The sequence below is a fragment of the Aedes albopictus genome, chromosome 3 (genome assembly GCF_035046485.1).
Source record: "Aedes albopictus strain Foshan chromosome 3, AalbF5, whole genome shotgun sequence".
Lineage (NCBI taxonomy): Eukaryota > Metazoa > Arthropoda > Insecta > Diptera > Culicidae > Aedes > Aedes albopictus.
The window spans coordinates 316,997,992-317,010,637 of record NC_085138.1 but is presented as its reverse complement, the minus strand read 5'-3'; the positions used below and the strand labels follow the sequence as shown (position 1 = coordinate 317,010,637).

General features: G+C 39.8%; 2 protein-coding genes across 11 annotated transcripts in view; both read left to right on the top strand.

Annotated features, from left to right (window-relative positions):
• The window catches only part of LOC134284167 (uncharacterized), a 309,616-nt gene that overhangs the window by 137,910 nt on the left and 159,060 nt on the right, over positions 1–12,646 (top strand). The gene's annotated exons all lie outside the window — the stretch shown is intronic.
• The window catches only part of LOC109425617 (pantothenate kinase 3), an 87,606-nt gene that overhangs the window by 30,977 nt on the left and 43,983 nt on the right, over positions 1–12,646 (top strand). The window lies entirely within an intron of this gene.

The window sequence follows — 12,646 nt, the reverse complement described above, 5'->3', positions numbered from 1 at the left end:
AAATTTCAAGATGTGAGCTTGTAATGATATCGTGATTTTTTTTTGTTCTTGTTCATTCGACAAAAGAATAAATAGGAAGATCCGGCGTGCTGGTTTAAGTTTTTTTGGGATTTGTGCATTTTAAATCACGAGTAGGTGTAAGAATCGATCAGCGTGGCGGCTATCTGAAGATTCTAACGAGCTTGTCTCTAATCGCCAATCAGTTTTTTTGTGTTTTATGTTACAATTTAGTCACTCTGGCGTATTATCCAAGTCACTATTTGGTCACTTTTTTCGTAGCCTTGGTCTCTCAAATAACTATTTTCACCATCAGTTTTTGATATCCATCCTGGATTCACGTTATTTGTGACTAATTCTGCTATTTTTTTATGATCCTTTTTATTTCTTCAATCTACTATTTCGCTTACATTATTTTGAGCAAGTCATGCCATCCAGGATCAAATTCACATAGATACTTAGAATTCATACTGACTAATAAATCAAAAATCAACAGTGCATTTGTTTATTTTGGCTTTGCTAACTTGAAGAACAAATTTAAATAAACGTAAATTTCTCGATTTTTGCTTAGACCAACCAAGCCAAGTGGAAATTACAACGTTTGATTGCTGTGACATTCATGCACAAAACAGAAACAATGGTTTTTGATGAACAAATTGAGTTTTGAGTTTTGAGAAATCCACGTGCTCCGGTGGGAATTGAACCCACGGCTCCCAATTCGCTAGACGGACGCTTCTTTCCTCCATTGATTGTGAAAAGGAACAAGCTATGTGTACTAGTATAATCGAGTTCAGTTCTGTGCTTTCAGGGAACGGAGATGGTCAATTTGCCGCCATAATACTCGATTTGCAGCTGCAGCTCTCCGACGTCGGTCACGCCCAACACTCGCCAGATCACGCTCCACCTGGTCCGCTCATCGTGCTCTCTGCGCTCCACGCCTTCTTGTACCAACCGGACGGTTAGCAAACACCAACTTTGCAGGGTTGTTGTCCGGCATTCTTGCAACATGCCCTGCCCACCGTATCCTACCGGCTTTGGCCACTTTCTGGATGCTGGGTTCGCCGTAAAGTGCAGCAAGCTCGTGGTTCATCCTTCTCCGCCACACACCGTTCTCCTGCACGCCGCCGAAGATCGTCCTTAGCACCCGTCGCTCGAAAACTCCGAGTGCTTGCAGGTCCTCTTCGAGCATCGTCCATGTCTCGTGTCCGTAGAGAACCACCGGTCTTATTAACGTCTTGTACATGGTACATTTGGTGCGTGGGTGAATCTTTTTTGACCGCAGTTTCTTCTAGAGCCCATAGCAGGCACGACTTCCACTGATGATGCGTCTTCGTATTTCACGGCTCACGTTATTGTCAGCCGTTAGCAAGTAACCGAGGTAGACAAATTTTTCTACCACCTCGAAAGTATCCCCGTCTATCGCAACATTGCTGCATACGAGGTGTGGCTTCGTTATATTTTTAGCTTAACATGATTGTAAATTTTAAAAATTTAATAATAGCAAATTTGGCAACACTTTAGGAAAAATATGTGTCTCAAAAAGTTTGTTATTGGATGATTTCCTTAAAAAGATCAATAATTTCAGAGATATGACTTAAAAATTGCAGAAAAAAACATGAACTGTTGAACTTAACGGATTCTGGCCACCATCTCCCGCACACGCATCCCACTGTGTGCCAAATCGCGCGTACTCATAAAAATATGGTGTACATGAGTTCTTATTTATAGCATTTCTTCCTTTTTGTGTATCTCGGGCGGGCGGACGCGTATTTTTACCCCTCCAATCACTTGAAGAGCAGAAAGGCGTGTCGGCCGGAGTCGGACAATAATTATTGTTGTTTCGAAGTTGATTAACCGATGATGATAGCAACCACACAGCACGCAGCTGCGTAGTGTTTTGAGCAAGATTTGGGAAGGTCCAATAAAAGTGCGTTTGCGTTCCTATTTCGTCGTTTGGTTGGTCTATTACAGTGCAAAAGAGCCAGGTACCTACCAGTGGCGGTGGCGAACTCTTGTGTGTAACTTTCGTCACCTTGAGTTGTTGAGGCTTGTGCACTGCAGAGGTGTGTGGTGTAATTAAGCGGTTCAAATTCCTCACCTAGAAGTGTGCGCTTTCGCGCTTCATTTGGTCGTATGGACGTAACCGATGCGCCTCACACGGGTTCAAGTTGGAAATGGGGGCTTCGATCGGGTGGACCAGTGATGTGTGTAGATTTTCTATTACTATGATTCGAAATTTCGAATACAAAAAGTTTCTCGTAATTGAAATTTTCTAAATGATTTGGAAAGACTTCCCTGGGCGTATTGTATTTTATGCCTACCACAAATGCAAAACCGATCGAATGGCAAAAGAAGATCTCCGTCAAAAACTGCTGTTTTCTAAATACTGCAAAACTTTTGCTAAAAACAGATTTAATTTAGGGCCCATATAGCCGAGGCGGTAAACGCACGGGTATTCAGCATGACCTTGCTGAGGGTGACGGGTTCGATTCCCGGTCGGTCCAGGTTCTTTTCGTAAAGGAAATTTCCTTGACTTCCTTGGGCATAGAGTATCTTCGTGCCTGCCACACGATATACACATGCAAAATGGTCATTGGCAGAGGAAGCTCTCAGTTAATAACTGTAGAAGTGCTCATAGAACACCAAGCTGAGAAGCAGGCTTTGTCCCAATGAGGACGTTACGCCAAGAAGAGAGAGAGAGATTTAATGAACTACTAAATATTTTCTTAAATGGAGTAGGTATGTGTACTATGTTGATCAAATCATTCACCCCGTTTGTTTGTAAACCTGGCTACGCTCCTGGTGCAAAAATTGTGTAGAACAACCACAACAATACGTGAATTTCAGTAATCGGATTTATGATTATCACCATTATGGTTAGTATTTAAAGTAACCAATTGACATTATCAGCAGGGTAGGGTGAATTTGTTATCTCGCTCACCCGAGCATTTCTTAAAACAGCGATATCAACGACGACAATACTGAAATCGAGTTGATTTTGAGTTTTCCCACATTATACTAACCTAGAATATGGATGTAGTTCCGGGATTCTAGAACTGTAATGTAAGATAGAACTTAAACTCTACAGCCGTAACATGAACTTTTGTTGTTATGGTCATCATGTAGCTGTTAGGGTCAAGCTTGTTAGAACCCCAAATTGGCCGCCACAATGGTCGACTTTTGCATCTACTAACGTTTTTAACCCTTCAGAACGCACGCCATTGTAAAAAGTACAACATTATTTACCAAAAAACTCGCTCGTCGTATACAGTGCGGTGTACTTTAAGGATCAAATAGGCACGCGTTCTGAAAGGTTGAGCGTACACATCTAATAAAAACGTTAACCAGCGTACTGGATCTTCTCATTTTAAGCTCATGACAAGTGAGCAAGTACAAAATAAAAAAATACACATTCGTTAGTCGTTTACGTTTTGAGATTTGTGCATTTGAAGCTCTCTTGCAATGTTGAAGGTTCGTCCTAGAAACACTAAGGAGTATTTTCAATGATAAGTCGTTTTTGAATATTTTCGCAATCGCAAATGTTGATCTGAAGTTCTAAACTCCATAATGGATTGACTGACTTGAGTTACTCCAAAAGCATCCCCACTATATTGTATAAGGTTCATAAAAGTGTTCCAGACCAGTGTAGCGGTAAACCTTGTTTAGGTCTACAATTATAGTAAATAATAGTAAACAGTAAACAAAAACACATTAACAACAATAATGCTTACGTGATTTCTGATAAGATTATCATAATTGTACCAATTATTTGAAGAATCAAATTGACATTATCAACAGATACATATGAACTATATGTACACATAATTATCTCAACCAAAATTAAATAAAAAGATGATGTTGAAATGGAAAGCGCTGAAGCATCCAACACTTCCGCCCATTTCCGCTGTGACCAACCGCCACCACTACCCCAACAACGTAACCAACCAACAACGATGATAATGTCTGAAATTTGCGCCACTACAAAGCCATCTGCGCTGTGCATGTTGTATAGGCTTTGTAGGTATGTCCGCATTATCATCAAACAACAGTATTGTTGCGGTGGATGGCCGGCAGAGCAAGAGACACGCGGCCTCAAAGAAACCCGACGACGAGAGCGCCAAATCTGATTCACTCGAAGTGTAAGACAAACTTTGCACTTCCATCGGATGATCTAGTACATTGTCGATCAGTGCATTTGCTACTAGTCTATACATACACAGCCATTTCTTGGAAGAATCCTGAAAAATGATAAAATCGACTACTTCTTATATTTTTTCTTGTCATTATCAATACTTGCAGTGTATTACATTAGATACATTATAAGAATTGAAGCGGCCATAGAATGGCGATATCTCGTCAACCTATACGGAGCGGTGTGTGTTATAGATTTGCATAAACGTTGGGAGTGACGTTGCTAAGAAAGTTACTGTCACTCCATGGAAGTTATGTGTCGTTTTCAAAAACTCTTTTAAACTGCATATCGCTATTATAAATTCAACATTTTTACGAAAAATTGAGAAAAATGCAGATATATTGGCCATTACTGTACGTCGTCTCTTACTGTTGTCAGTGGAGATGCCTGCCTGCCGGCCTGCTACACACATAGCCTTGAACCAGTCTCGCACTCGTCGGTCACTACGCTTCGCCGATGCTGTTGACAAATTCGGTGCTACTCGCAAGGTCGACTTCTATCCGTCTGCGATCTATCTATGTACGTTTCATCATCGATCCTTCTTCAAACGACGGAAAGAAGTGTGAGCAAAGTTCATCATCTCGTCGAGACAGCAACGCAGCAGAACAGATGATGTCGATTTCAGCAAGTGTTCAAAGCAAGTGTTGCAGAACATCCTCCTCTTCGGGGCCGCCGTACCGATGAGGTTCGAGTTCGACGATTGATTCGTCGTCTTTGTCCTCGTAACCCCTGACCATTTTGGCCTTAACTATGAGTTCAACAAAAGCCGCTGCTGCAAGTATCGAATGTGCTCGTGGATCCGGCTTGTTACAATATGAATGTTGTTGCGTTGTCGTTCGTCGTGTTGTCGTCGCACCGAACGACGGCAAATACACAGGAAATGCTACTTTAAAATTTTAATTGCACGGGTTATAGCGGCTAACCGAAAGCAGAGATGTATTTAGAAAAGGGCGATTTGCTTAATATGGGAAACGTGAAAACGTAGTTTTTTAATGAAACGCTAAGACGAAAACGCCATCTATGAACAATTTTAAAAATTCCACAAAATTTCCATAAAACCCTTACAAAACTATTTGGTTGTACCGATTTTTTTTATGAAAGGTATTACAGCGGTTCTCAAGGATAATAAAATTGATTTAATACGCGAATTTTAAAGCTAAATAACAGCTCAAAGAGAATATTGATAGTTTTGTTGTTCTACGATAAATTACTTGGTTGATAGTTAAAATAGTGGTCAATCACATTATCAGATCGTTGTGAAAGAGTTATTGGTTTTATTGATTGATTTGTAAAATTAGTTACTAAACTGACAAGTGCATCATGAGTTTCGGAATCTTACTTAGGGAAAAAATGTAAGACAAGCTTGGAAGGTATAAAATGTCATGGAAGTGTTTATATGCAATATTACTAGTCTTGTTTGATCATTAACGATAAAACTACAACACTTATGCTTACCCGTTGTTCCTTGATCGATTTCAAAGTCTGCTATGAACACAGCTTTTTTAGCTTGAAATCGTATGGCCCCCCTGAAGGTACTCATTGCGGTCATCTTAGACGTACGAGCCAACTTGGCGCCAGAATATTCTTTCTGTTTCATGTTCTCCTAGCATTAGGTAACTTTCACTCAGTAAACATAGCCTAGAGAGGCGCAATCCAATCGCCAAAGGAATGCACTAGGTACCTACTAACTCATGTATAAAATTCCACGTACTCTACAGCGGAGCCCAGGGACGTGCAAATATCACGCAAACCTTTCTTTCGCCGACCTCGGGTCTGACCGAGACCGGCTGGTGAAGTTTGTTTGTCTTTCCGAGGCCTCTTACTGGGTTGACCGCGTTCTTCTTTGGATCGCGTGGTATTTTGTTGTTGTTTGCCTGCCTGTAACAAGGCAGCACAGCCCAGCAGTGAAAACTCATTCATGTGGAGAAACAATGATGTACCTACTACACTGCTAGGGGTACGTACATGGGTTGTAATTACACACGCTATAGCCCACATATTTCTCTGATGGTGAAGAGCGAAGGTCGCAATTGAAAGAAATTAGGTCTATCGACCACCCTGCTTCGCACTATGGAATAGAGAGCGAAATTTTGTAATTGATTTCGGAACAAATCGACACCAACATTTCATAATAAGACGAAAATGCTTTTAAAATCACTTACAAAGCTGTGGATTGTAGTAGGGTAAAAGCACTAGACTTCGCCACTGCTCTAGTCTTCGCCCCCTCTATACAAATTCCATTTTTTATGTACATATAAATTGGTGAAGATTAGAGCAGAATTTTAGGGGCGCGAAATCTAGTATTTTTACCCTACGTAACTCCCATCCAGGTTATTTCCTTAATGAGGAAGATTTTATCCTCCAATTAGCTCTGGAGGATTGTCTAATTTTGGTACGTAAATGCCCAGGTAGATTACAAAACATAGTTCATAATTTGATAGATGGGTACATTTGAAATGCATTCAAGGTCAATTCACTTATAGTTCTTCATTTTGGATTTCTAGAACGTTATCTTGAATTTTGAGCTGCCATATTGAATATTTAATCGCCATTTTTGGAATCTTTGACATCTTCCCCATATCAAATATATCCATATTATTACATGGTTTCAGAGTCTTAAATTCCATTAAACAGCCGCTACTTTAAATTTTAAGCCTCCTGGAATTCCTGCGGGTAATCCTCCAGAAATTTCCTCATGGATTTCTTCTGGAATTGCTTCGTGTATTGCTCCTGAAATTCCTTCAGGGATTCCTCCTGGAATTTCTTCGAGAAGTCCTCCTGAAATTCCGCCGGAGATTCTTCCTTAAATTCCTTCGGGGATTCCTCCTGTAATTCCATCAAGGATTCCATTTGGATTTCCTTCGTTGATTCCTCCTTGTTTCTCTTCGGGGATTTTTTTCTGGAATTCCTTTAAATATTCCTCCTGGACATACGCGCCAACTTGTGACGTAGTTGGGGGCCAAGGCCTCCCAAAACCAATAAAAACCAATTAAAATCGATACTGTTCATCCTAATTAGGCATATTCACGTGGAAGCTAGTGCATTTAGCCGAAAAAAGTTGAATTTTGTTCAGTTTTGAAGAGCTTTGCCCCCCAACTACGTCATAAGTTGGCGCGTATGCTCCTGGACATTCCCCAAGCAACACACATGTTATATAAAAGTTACGACAGCGCAAGTTTTGGTTGTATAGAAGTTTATTTTACGTTATTTCAACACAATGTTAGAATTACGTAAAATAAACTTCTATACAACCAAAACTTGCGCTGTCGTAACTCTATTATAACATGTGTGTTGCATGGGTCTTGAATGATTCTCCCTGAAAGTTCTTCGGGAAGACCTCTTCGAATTCCTTCGGGGATTCCTGCTAGAATTTTTCTGAGGTTTTCTACTGAAATTCTTTTGTGGAATTCTTCTGGAATAAAAATAATGGTTATTTCTACGTAATAATTGTGTTATAAGGAACAAACATCCAGGGGGCATCAATTTATTACGTCACGCTAAATTTGGGAAGTGGCAACATCGCGGCGTTGCAATCGATTAGTTGTTCATACTTATGATATTCACCACTTGAAATATTTCAATTCACCACTGACTGTGGCAATATAGTGTTTGGCGGCGCTAGTGTTTTCAACCTGTATTGGTTTGTATCCTTACTCTTGTAAAGATTCAAATTCTTACACAACTTTCTGTATGAAATTTGTTCTAGCTTGGATGCAAAATGGCCCTCAAGCCGACGTCGAGCAAAATGAAGTAGGCGCACAGGTCTAATAAAAAATACTGAAAGAGAACTCAGAAGGAAGTTCTGGGGAAAGCTTAGAATGAACTCCTGAAGCTGGAGGAGTCTCAGGAGGAATTTCTGAAGGTATCATAGGAAAAAGTCCTGGTGGAATATCAAAAGGACTTACTGTAAAAATCCTAGAAAGGTTTCTAGAGGAATCCTATAATGGATTCCTTAAGAAATCGTAGAAGAAACTTCTGGAGAAATCTCAGAAAGAAATCTTTCAAGAATCTCTGAAAGAAGCCATGGAGATTTTTTTAAAGAACTGGATGAATCTTGGAAAGAGTTCCCATAGAAATTCTAGAAAGATTTCCTCAAGGAATCCGAGAATGAATTGCGTAGGAAATCCTATAAGAAACTTTCGGAAGAATCTCAGAAGCAACTTATGGAGGAATCTCGGAAAGAATTCTTGGAGGAATCTCAGAAAGAAGTCCTGGGAGAACTCCAAAGGGGCTTCCAACAGGAAGCTAAACAACTCCTGAATGATTTGCTGGAGGATTCATTCTGAGTTTCCTTCGTTAAGAAGTAACTCCTGGAGCGTTCTCAGAAGAAAAAAACCTTCTTTTTGGGATTCCTCAGAATGAAGACCATGAGAATTTATAGAAGATACTTTTGGAAAAAACCTCACATCGAACTAATGGAGAAATCCCAAACGATTTCAGAATGAGTTCCTTAAGAAATCATGGAAGAAGGTCCTGGAGGAACCCTCAAATGAACTCCTCGGGGTAGCTCAGAAGGAATTCTTGGAGGAATCTCACGAAGAACTCCTGGGAGAAACCCAGAGCGAAATCTTGGAGGTATTCTGGAGCAATCTCTTCAAGAGCTCCTGAAGAAATCTCAGAAGAAATTCTTGCAGAAATCTTATAATACTTTTCTTGAGAAATCCTAGAAGAAACTCCTGGAGAAATCTCAGAATAAACTTCTGCAGGAATCATGAAAAGACGTCCTGTTCAAATCCTAGAAAGACTATCTGAAAACACTTGTGGAGGAATTTTAGAAAGAAGTCCTGAAGGAATCCTGGAAGAAATTCCTGTAGAAACTCGAGAAAGTTTTCCTGAAGGAATCCAAGAATGGACCCCTTAGGAAATCCTAGAAGAAACTCATGGAGGAATCTCATAATGAACTCCTGGAGGAATCTCAAAAGGAGCTCCTGGGGGACTCAGAAAAATAATAGGAAACTCTTGTCGGAATCTCAAAGAAGAAAAAAAACAAGAGGAATCCCAATCTCACAAAGCACTTCTCAGAAGGAACTCGTGGCAGAATCTCAAAAAGAACTCATGGAAGAATCCAAGAAGGAATTCCTGTAAAAATCCTGAAAAAAATGATGCGAACGAAAATTTCACGAAAATTTACGAATTCCAGCGTAATGAACAAAATTGTTTTGCAATTTCTCATCGTAAAAGGCTGTTTTACCTCACGCAATTCTAGCAGGAAAGGACCTAATTTCCCACACCAAATAAACAGTGCTGTAATGGTTCATTACAGCACTGATTTGCGTTGTGTAATGAACCATTATAGTACTGTTTTTAGTTTTGATCAAGTTTTTGATACTTTCAGGACGCAGTTTTGAAAAATTGTGACAACTACATAATATAACCTGCTATGATCAGATTTTCTTAAACAAGGCTATGAACATCAGTGTGCAGTTTGATGGAAAAGTTTTGTTAAAAACTAACCTCAAGCGGCAATTTATGAAATTGTAAAAAACGTTGTACGCAACTCGGTGCAGAACTCGATTTTTACAGCACTCGTCGTAATTATTAATAAGTAAAATGATAACAACTTCTGTTACCTGGTTATCAATCGTTTGATAATTGAGTTTGTTATTATTTAGGTTGAATTAAGAGCCAACATAACAAAAATGATAACTCATATTTACTTATCGAATACCAAAATGATAAGAAGTTAAGTTATCGTTGCGTTCAAATTGATAACTAATTGTGTTATACAATATTTTGTTCAACATTACATTTACAGCAACATGAAAAAATACAGCAGATTGATAACTGGTTTTCATGGCTTTTTTATCGACCAAAATAGTAAAAATCTACTTTACCGACATCGTCACTGCCCCCACTCGCATAACAGTCTCATATGAATAGGAAACCCAGCAAAGATGGGACTGTTATGCGAGTGGGGGCAGGTCAGCAATTGAAAAAAGTTTCTTATAATTTACAACCAATGTTTTCAACTATTGCGCCCAGGCAGGTCTCGAACCCTGATCGAGTGATTGTCGATCGCAACGTATAGCCCCTATATCAATGGGACTCAGTGAAAGTGAGAGTAATTGAAGGCTACGCTACGAAGGCTACGGAATCTATGTTTAGATTTGAGGTTCATCAGACTCTCTGTTTTAGGAAAACCTTGAAATATGCGTTTGGAAGCAGATACCATATTTTGTTATCATTCACGATAGACCAAAATTATCGATAACTAAATTTGTTATCATCTGGTTATTATCAATTGGAAAAGATGATAACAAAAATAGCATAATGATAACACCGATAACACAGTTTATTATCAAAGTGATATCACTCGGGCGTGCTGTAAAAATCTTCATTCTGCACCTTGTTGCGTAAACTACTATTTTCAAATGGAAAGATATCGCGTCAAAAATAGTTGCCGCATTTTTACAAACGCACTTCCGTTGGTAATGATCTCCCGCAACATTTCCGCAACGGGATCCACAGTCAATGAGCTACACGTTCACTCTGAAGTCGCACAAGTGATCAAAACAACTCTAGACGGCCGAGGACCTGGGATCGAATCCTACTCCCGACATTCTCACAAAATGTGGGTTCTTCCTTCGGAAGGGAAGTAAATCGTGGGTCCCGAGATGAACTAGCCTAGGGCTAAAAATCTCGTTAATACAGACAAAAAAAAACTCTAGACGAACATTTGAAAAGGGCCTATCTGCTTTGCGTAAACAAACATGTTTCTGTCACTGCAGGGCTCATCTGCATCCACCCACGCACATCAACACCCTTAAAAGATAACTTGAAGAAAACTCTTTCTGATAAGGGCAGAGAACAAGTTCACCCAATTAGGTATCTGATTCAGATGGAAAAAGTGGACGAAAACGGTCGTTTCATTGTGAATTAAAGTAATGCACAATCTTGTTTACCTGTAGTGCCGGGAATGGGGTCAAAAACCCTATGTTGTGAGATTTGTGTTCAAAATTTCAATCATCTCCTGTTCCAGTTACAAGAGTTTCAACGTAACTGACATCTTCAAGGTTTCCTTTACAAAAGTAGGACCTTTTTAATTGGGTACTGTATCCCAACTCTTGCATTTGCCTTTTGTCATTATTTTCTTGTTTATGACACATAGTGCGCCGCTTCGGTCTTACGCGAACCGATTCTGGTCCACACGACTGGCTTAATCAACCAACCAGCATAGTAACTAGAAGGTGGAGATTGTGGAAGAGTTTTTTTTTTGAATTTTCTGAAGCAAGACTTGATATGAGTAATCGGTTCATTAGCTGGTTGCTGCTTATCTCCAGTGCGGTGGTGTCTAGTCCGCCTGTCATGCTGGACTTTGCTCGGCTGGACGTTTTTTCGTAAGAAGGGCTTCCGGTAATGAGCAACAAATCAAACAGTTCCAAAGTTCATGTTATTGTTTTTTTGTAGGTGGAAATACATTTCGGATGATGGTGATTAGTGTGAAGCGTTGATAGACTGATTTTCAATTCTTAGGTGAACATTTATGTAAACAAAACAATCTTAATTAAAAGCCAGGAAATTCCCACTGTTGTTTGTGAAGATACTTCCGATGGCCTTGAGCAATATTGAAAACCATAACGGTAGCATATTATGCAGGTGATTCAGAATCCCACCAGAAAAGCCCAAGCCGACCTGTTGTTTACATTTTGTTCATGCATAGGCACCGGAATCTCAGCCCCTACCATCGCCATGTTTCAGTCTCATTTGAAACGTTGCTCAGAGCGGTTACGCGTATTCAAACACGTTCACTAAATTTGAATTCTGTATACCACATCTCTGTGGAACACAACTAAATTGTTGGACCTCATTAAATCTCAAATCAAATTATTTCCTCGAAATACCAGGACGGTCAAGCTGCACTTTGCACTTTGGACCCAATTGGAACTTTGGATGGAGTGCACACCATCACCGGGTGGAGATCGGCCGTCCCTCTTCAAGTGGTTGTTAAACTGAATTGCTACCTCGCTCCGATACCTGCATGCGTGTTTCGGTGTACAAACAAAAACATTCGTTGGCGTACTCGTGCCCCAATAAAGATGTGGAAAGAAGAACCGTACGTTGTAGTGTAGCATGTCAAAGCCAGCAGTTTATTGCGACAACAGTATATAAACAATATACGAATCATTTGATTTATCATTACTTACTATATGGTATATCGTTAACTGAAGTTTTCTAAAGATATAAATACCAAGATTTTTTCGAAAAAAAAATACTTGTTTAATCAACTTTGCAGAACATTTTACTGAGACATTACTATACAGGGTATTGTATTGCTATCGATCAGAGTTTTTTTTTTATAGAGACCCGTTCGAAGTGAAGGTGCTGATGCGTCGTCGTCATCGTCGTTCTACGTAGTTAATTGAATGTTATCCACCTGTTTTTTTGTTTCACTCGCTCGAATGCACACAATCTGAAAGAAAAACACGCGAAAAAACACGACCAGCTCCGATCGCCCGT